Here is an 8,160-nt window from a genome sequence, read left to right as displayed (position 1 = left end):
AGTTGTTTTTGGGGTGCAGATGGTAGGAGCTCTGGCTTCTGTAATTGCTTCTCTGCTTTACGTGGGCATTGGCAGGTCAACCCATACCCCCAGCCTGTTTATATCTTTCCCTAGTGAGGAGGGCCCTGGGGAGGTGGGGTTGCGGAGGTGAGTTCATCTGCCCAGGGAAGTCAGGATAGAATCATGGTTGTATCTGCAATTTGGTATCTGGAAGGTGGCAGGACATAAAGTGAGACAAAATGGTTAATGAACAGGAACCAAAAAGTAGGAACAGAGCAGGTGAGATTAGGGACCTTAGGGTGGAAAAAAACTCAGAAGTCCATTTTAGCCATGTTTCTTGGGCCTGTGACTATGGTAGTTTTTACTTGAGTTTGATAGCTAGCATGAAGTTGGATAAAAATATTAAGAAAATGGTGTCAGAATAAAGAAAGGGGCTAGAAGTGTTGAATTAGGGCAGAGAGTAGCTCCCATTTTTTTCTTCTTTTTAAAATTTTTTTTTCCTTTATTGGGGGATTAATGTTTTAAAGTCACTAGTAAATACAATGGCTTGTACATGCATAACATTTCTCAGTCTTCCATCTAAAAATACAACCCCCAGTAGCTCCCATTCTTGAAAATATTTTGTGGATAGAATTAACTATTTACCTCCATCCACCCAATCCAAGAAATATATATATTTAGCACCAGCTATGTAACCTCTAAGTTCCTATTGGTGTGAGCTCACAGGTCATGGTCACAGCAGTCATGGTCAATGGCAGGCAGCACTCATTTCAGGACCAGTTTTTCTCGAGTGGCAGAGCAGCATACCCCATCCTTCATTTGAAGACTTGGGCAGTTCCTACCATAGCTGCTCTATGGTGTGGGCAAGGTCCTGAAAGAGCCTGTAAGAGGGCTTCCCTCACAGACTTTAAAAAGATTTTCTTGGCCTGGCGATGGTACACACATAACCATGTGCAAAGACGGGTTTGAGCTGCCACTCCTTACTCCCCACCTGTAAGGGGGACACTTCACATATTTGTCTCTCCCCTTTCCTCTTCCCCCCATTTCCATCTCCTCCCTTCCCCCCTCCCAACTTCTCTATGTCTTATCAAATAAAATAGGAGATGGGGGGAAATAAAAAAAATGTCCACTGGTAGCAGTGGATCCATAATATTGGCACCCAGCCCCAGCAATAATCCTGATGGCAATTAAAAATAAAACAAATAATTTTTGTTTTATTTTTGTACCTCAGCCAGACATTTAAATGAAGTATACAGTTATATTTCCTATCATTGTTATTTATTTTTAAAAAATATGATAATAATGGTTCCAGTATAATGTGTGCTTGATGTGTGCAAGGCACTATGGCAAGCATTTTTTTTTAATAATTTATTTCTTTATTGGGGAATTAATGTTTTACATTCAACAGTAAATACAGTAGTTTGTACATGCATAACATTCCCCAGATTCCCATTTAACAATACAACCCCCACTATGTCATTCATCATCTTTCATGGACCTGTATTCTCCCCACCCACCCACCCACCCCAGAGTCTTTTACTTTGGTGTAATACTCCAATTCCATTTCAGGTTCGACTTGTGTTTTCTTTTCGAATCTTGTTTTTCAACTTCTGCCTGAGAGTGAGATCATCCCATATTCATCCTTCTGTTTCTGACTTATTTCACTCAACATGATTTTTTCAAGGTCCATCCAAGATCGGCTGAAAACGGTGAAGTCACCATTTTTTTACAGCTGAGTAGTATTCCATTGTGTATATATACCACAACTTGCTCAGCCACTCATCTGTTGTTAGACACCTGGGTTGCTTCCAGGTTTTGGCTATTACAAATTGTGCTGCCAAGAACATATGTGTACACAGATCTTTTTGGATGGATGTGTTGGGTTCCTTAGGATATATCCCCAGGAGGGGAATTGCAGGGTCATAGGGTAGGTCCATTTCTAGCCTTCTGAGAGTTCTCCAGACTGTTCTCCACAGAAGTTGGACCAATTGACATTCCCACCAGCAGTGTAGGAGGGTTCCTTTGACCCCACACCCTCTCCAGCATTTGCTGCTGTTACCTTTTCTGATGTATGACATTCTCACAGGAGTGAAGTGATATCTCATTGTTGTCTTGATAGCATTTTCTTATATTAAATTCTCTCAGCACTGCACTAAAATTAACATAGGCATAGCAAAGTTGCCCAGGGTTTTGGAGCTAGAAAATGGCAGGCATGGGACTAAAGCTTGGATCTATTGATTCTAGAACCCGTGTGCTTAAACTCTTAACACCAAAATACTGACTGTAGAAATTTTAACATTTTCTCTTAAAATGTAAGTCTCTAGCAATAATTCTTAATCAAGAATGCTCATGATTATTAAAAATATGGAATTTTTTTCCAAAATTTTATCTTAGTTTCGATAGGAACCTCTGTCTTTTGTGTTTTAATTTCTAGTGCCTGATAAGTACTCATCAAGTATGAACTGATGATAAATCAGTAATGGATAAGCTATGTAACTGTAGAATCATTTGACTATGTTTTTTTTTCTTGCCTCCAGGGTTATCACAGGGGCTCAGTGCCTGCACTACAAGTCCACTGCTTCTGGTGGCCATCTTTTTTTCCATTGTTGTTGTGACCATGTATTTTTTTAAATTTTAATATGTTATCTATTAGATAGAGAAATTTAGAGAGAAGAGGGAGATAGATTAGAGAGAAAAAGATACCTGTAACACTGTTTCACCATTTAAGTTTTACCTCTATAGGTGAGACTAGGGGCTTGAACCCAGGTCCTTGCACACTGGAACATGTATACCCAAACAGTTGCACCAACACCTGGCCCCCATGTGTTTATTTTACTTGAACACTTTACTTATTCTATATAAATTCAATGACAGTCAAGTTTTATTGCATTTATTAAATGATCGCAAAATGAAATATTTTGCCATTTGCTCATTTCCAGATTTGCCACATAGAAATAGACTGTAGAAGCATGAAAACTCTAACCTTTACTGTTTAAGTACTTAACCCACTGCGCTACGGCCCAACTCCCCTGTTTAAATACTTACAAGAACTCAGGTCACATACTAGTATGAGTAGTGCAAAAGCATAGTTATAGAAATAACTAGTCTGAGAGATCTGTTTTTAATAACTTCTTATACCATTACTGTTTAAAAAATTTGTTGAACACATGTATAACACTGAACTCTTGGTCTACAAATTTGTCCACACCAGTTTCTGAAAATAAGATTTTATTGGAACACAGTCACACACATTCATGCCAATTTTTAAATCAATTTTTTAAAATATTTTACTTATTAATGAGAAAGATAGGAGAGACAGAATCAGACATCACTTTGGTAAATGTGTTGCTGGGATTGAACTTGGGACCTCATGCTTGAAAGTCTGATGCTTTATCCACTGAATCAACTCCCAGACCACTTTAATCTATTTTCTATGACTGCTTCTGTGCTCTGACAAGAGAGTAGTTGCAACAGAGACTCTGTGACCTACAGAACCCATGATACTTACTATCCTGCACCTTTAAAGAAGATGATTGCTAGATTCCTGTGCCTCAGTGCTTGAATATAGTGATTAGTGAAAGAAAAACACATGTTTACCATTTTTATGGTGAAATCAGATGCAGCAATAAAAATAGCAACACACTGAATAGTGGATTATATCTGTCTTAAGGTGACTTTTCAAAAGTACTTGAGACAGATTCATAATTTTCAGTTTTACTATGATACTGATTGGCTATTAACTCTACTAAGCTACCACAAGAGACAAGGATTCAGCTACAGAAATGAGAATTGTTAGTAAGCAAATTACCTTTAGATGAATATGAATCTGTTTTATGTAGTAAGCAGTATTAAACTGAATAAGAGTACTAAAATAAGAAAATAAAAGTTTTTTTAAGTTAATGTAATTTTTTAAGAATTTATTATTATTATTTGTTATTTTTAATTTTTTATTATTGGGTAGAGACAAATTGGGAGGGAAAGGGGAGGTAGAAGGAAAGAGACAAAGAGATACCTGCAGCCCTGCTTCACCACTCATGAAGCTTTCCCCCTGCAGATGGGGACCAGGGCTTGAACCCGGATCCTTGTGCACTGTAATGTGTGTGCTTAACCAGGTGCACCACCTCCTGACCCCAAAGAGTTTCTTTTTGTAAGTTGGTGTGGGATTTCTTAAGAAACTTGGGCCTGGGGACTGAGCAGTGGCACACAATTCCAGCCCCAGCTCCCCACATACAAGGGGAATGCTTCACGAGCAATGAAACAGGTCTGCAGTTTCTATCTTTTTCCCTATCTCCCACTTCCCTCTGCATTTCCCTCTCTTTTAGTCAGTAAAAAATAAATTAAATAAAATTAAGAAAGGAAAAATGGCCACCGGGAGCAGTGAATTTATAGTACCGGTACTGAGCCCCAGCAATAACCCTGGTGGCAAAAGGGGGAAAAAGAAGCTTAAGGGGAGTCAGGTGGTAGCGCAGCGGGTTAAGCACACGTGGCGCAAGGATATAAGGATCCTAGTTCGAGCCCCCGGCTCCCCACCTGCATCGGAGTTGCTTCACAGGCGGTGAAGAGAGGGAGAGAGAAATCTAGAGACCTGCAGACCTACTTCACCGCCTGTGAAGCGACTATGAATTCACTGCTCCTGGTAACCATTTTTCCTTTCTTAATTTTATTTAATTTATTTTTTACTGACTAAAAGAGAGAGAAACTAGCAAGTCTACGTTAGGAATGTTCCTAGGAGCCTATGTCTTACTAATCCTTATATTATATTCACTTTCTTGTTTTCTTTACCCACCTCTCTATATACTATAAATGATAAGTTTAGTTTGAATGAAGGTAATGGAACTAATGGAAAAAACTAGCAATATAGGTTGGAATCTAAAAGTTGTATTTATAATATATAAATACTTCAACATATATAAGAAAAACCTCAGGGTTGTGGTTTAATGCAAGGACCCAGGTACGAGCTGCTGCTCCCCACCTGTGGGGAGGAAGCTTCACAGGTGGTGAAGCAGATCTGCAGGTGTCTGTCTTTCTCTCTCCTTCTCCCCCCAATTTTTTTTTGTCCTATCAAATAAAAAATAAACTGTGGTTGGGGGCTGGGAGTGGTGGACTCACAGTGCTGGCAGGGGCCTCAAACCTGGGTCCTTGTGCACTGTAACATGTGTGTTCAATGAGGTGTGCCACCACCAGGCCCCCTGGAAATCTCTGTTTTACATTCTTAGCTTCTCTTGTTCATATATTATAAAAGGTTCACCTGTAGTCACTTATAATTCTGCTAATAGAATTCTTCTGCCCTTATCTCATGTTTCAAAAAGAAAATCTGCTTCTTGCAAAAGAAAGTTTTGAAAGAGTTCTGTATAAATAAAGACACGTGATTCTGGTTTAGTTTTTTTCTTCAGAGAGCACAAGAATTGTCAATGTAATAACAAGTTCTTCTTTATAAGAGCTGTATGTTCCTGAGTCAGTTGATAGCCATCTCTGAAAATGTCTGCCTTAATATAATTGAGTTTATTCACTCAGGAAGAAAGGTGGGAGAAGACATTTCTCTTCCCATCATAGGGTAGCACTTTCTTTGATAACTTGTTTTTTTTTTTAATTTTTTATTTAAGAAAGGATTAGTGAACAAAAGCATAAGGTAGGAGGGGTACAACTCAACACAATTCCCACCACCCAATCCCCATAACCCACCCCCTCCCATGATAGCCTTCCCATTCTCTAGCCCTCTGGGAGCATGGACCCAGGGTCGTTGAGGGTTGCAGAAGGTAGAAGGTCTGGCTTCTGTAATTGCTTCCCCACTGAACATGGGCATTGACTGGTCGGTCCATACTCCCAGTCTGCCTCTCTCTTTCCCTAGTAAGGTGTGTCTCTGGGGAAGCTGAGCTCCAGGACACATTGGTGGGGTCTTCAATCCAGGGAAGCCTAGCCAGCATCCTGGTGGCATCTGGAACCTGGTGATTGAAAAGAGAGTTAACATATGAAGCCAAACAATTTGTTGAGCAATCATGGATCCCAAGCTTGGAATAGTGGAGAGGAAGTGTTAGGGAGGTACTCACTGCAAACTCTAGTGTAATCCTGCTTTCAGGTATATATTTTGCAGTAGTTTATGGATACGTGTGAACATAAGCTCTCTCTCACAGAAACTGGTGTATATCTAGGTTATGGGACTTTGTTAGAAAGTGAACTACCTGAGATGAAATTAGAGTGTACTATTAAAGGAAAGGTCTCACCCGAGTAATGAAGCTGAAGGGTTGTCATTCCACACGTGAAGTCTCTGGATACAGTCTGAGGTGAAGCATGTTGAGATGGCAATCGCTGCTTTGGTTAGGTTGTGATCGGCGGATGCAATATTATTTGGTTTGGATTGGGAGATGCATACGGGAAAGTGGGCCCTATCCAAGGGTGCCAGGACTGGGGGAAGTAGGGGCTCTATAGTGAAGATGTGAGGTTCCTACTGTCTTAGGGTTCAAAAAGACAATCAATAGTTAATATTATTATCACATTATTTGTTAATTGGGTTAACTTTGAAAAGTCCCTTTGTTATGGTTTGCTGGACAGTACTCAGTATCTTGTATATAGCTGTGCTATTGGAAGCTTCTAATCTACTTGGTCTAGGCTTTTGAGAGAGTCCGCATATCAAATACGTAGCCTATATATTAAAAAGATTCAGTTTGTCTTTTGAGAAACTTTGAGACATACAATTGATTTCCCCCTCTCATATTAATTAACTACTGATTTATATGTCTACATTTTGCTAGGAGTGTACATAAACACCATTCCCACCACCAAAGGGCTGTGACCCATCCCTCCCGCCCACTCCCACCCCCCACTGGCCCAGGAAGCTACATGTCTATCCCTCACCACTGGGTTTTTACTTTGGTGCCCTACTTACAATTTGATCAGGTCCTGCTTTTAGTTTCCCTTTCAGATCTTCTAAGTCAGCTTCTGTTGATGAGTGGGATCATCCCATACTCATCTTTATCTTTCTGACTTAGTTCACTTAACATAATTCCTTCTAGCTCTGTCCAAGATGGGTCAGAGAAGGTGGGTTCATTGTTCTTGATAGCTGCATAGTATTCCATTGTGTATATATACCACAGCTTTCTCAGCCACTCATCTGTTGTTGGGCACCTGGGTTGCTTCCAGGTTTTAGCTATTATGAATTGTGCTGCTATGAACATAGGAGTACACACCTCTTTTTGGTTGGGTGTTATGGAGTCCTTGGGGTATAACCCCAGGAGAGGAATTATTGGGTCATATGGAAGGTCCATGTCTAGCCTTCTGAGAGTTTTCCAGACTGCTCTCCACAGAGGCTGGACCAATTTACATTCCCACCAGCAATGTAAAAGGGTTCCTCTGTCCCCACATCCTCTCCAGCATTTGTTGCTGCTGTCCTTTTTGATGTATGCCATTCTTACAGGAGTGAGGTGGTATCTTAGTGTTGTCTTAATTTGCATTTCTCTGACAATCAGTGACCTAGAGCAGTTTTTCATATGTTTGTTAGCCTTTTGGATCTCCTCTGTGTTGAATGTTTTGTTCATTTCCTCTGCCCATTTTTGGATGGGGTCATTTGCTTTTTTGCGGCTAAGTTTGCTGAGCTCTTTATATATTTTGGTGATTAGTTTCTTGTCTGATGTCTGGCATGTGAAGATCTTCTCCCATTCTGTGAGGGGTCTCTCTGTTTGTTTAATAGTTTCTTTGGATGTGCAGAAGCTTTTCAATTTGATGTAGTCCCATTGGTTTGTTTCTGCTTTGGTCTTCCTTGTAATTAGGTTTGATTCATCTTTGATAACTTGTTTACCAACTGTATCTCCACTCTAACAGCCTAGCCTAGAATATTTTCTCCTCAGCATATTTAACTGAAATTGTTTGATTTTGATAATATTATCCCTAGACAGTGAACAAAACCAGAATGGATTCTTAACTTAAACCACCCACCTTCTTCTCTCTGTTTTTATGTTTATAAAGTAGAATATGCTGCTATGTAACTTCTCTGCCCTCTGAACTGACAAAAATGTTTCTTCTGTAAGGCAACTCTAAAAACTTGTCAGTTTCAACTGGTATAGTGATCATTTCCCTCTGAACATAACTCTGAATATCATCAGTTCCTTTAGTCACTCATATCACCACTGAAATAGAAAAACTTAATTTGAATTAACCTAAACTAAA

The sequence above is a fragment of the Erinaceus europaeus genome, unplaced genomic scaffold (assembly GCF_950295315.1).
Source record: "Erinaceus europaeus unplaced genomic scaffold, mEriEur2.1 scaffold_910, whole genome shotgun sequence".
Lineage (NCBI taxonomy): Eukaryota > Metazoa > Chordata > Mammalia > Eulipotyphla > Erinaceidae > Erinaceus > Erinaceus europaeus.
Note: the sequence above shows the minus strand (reverse complement) of the source record.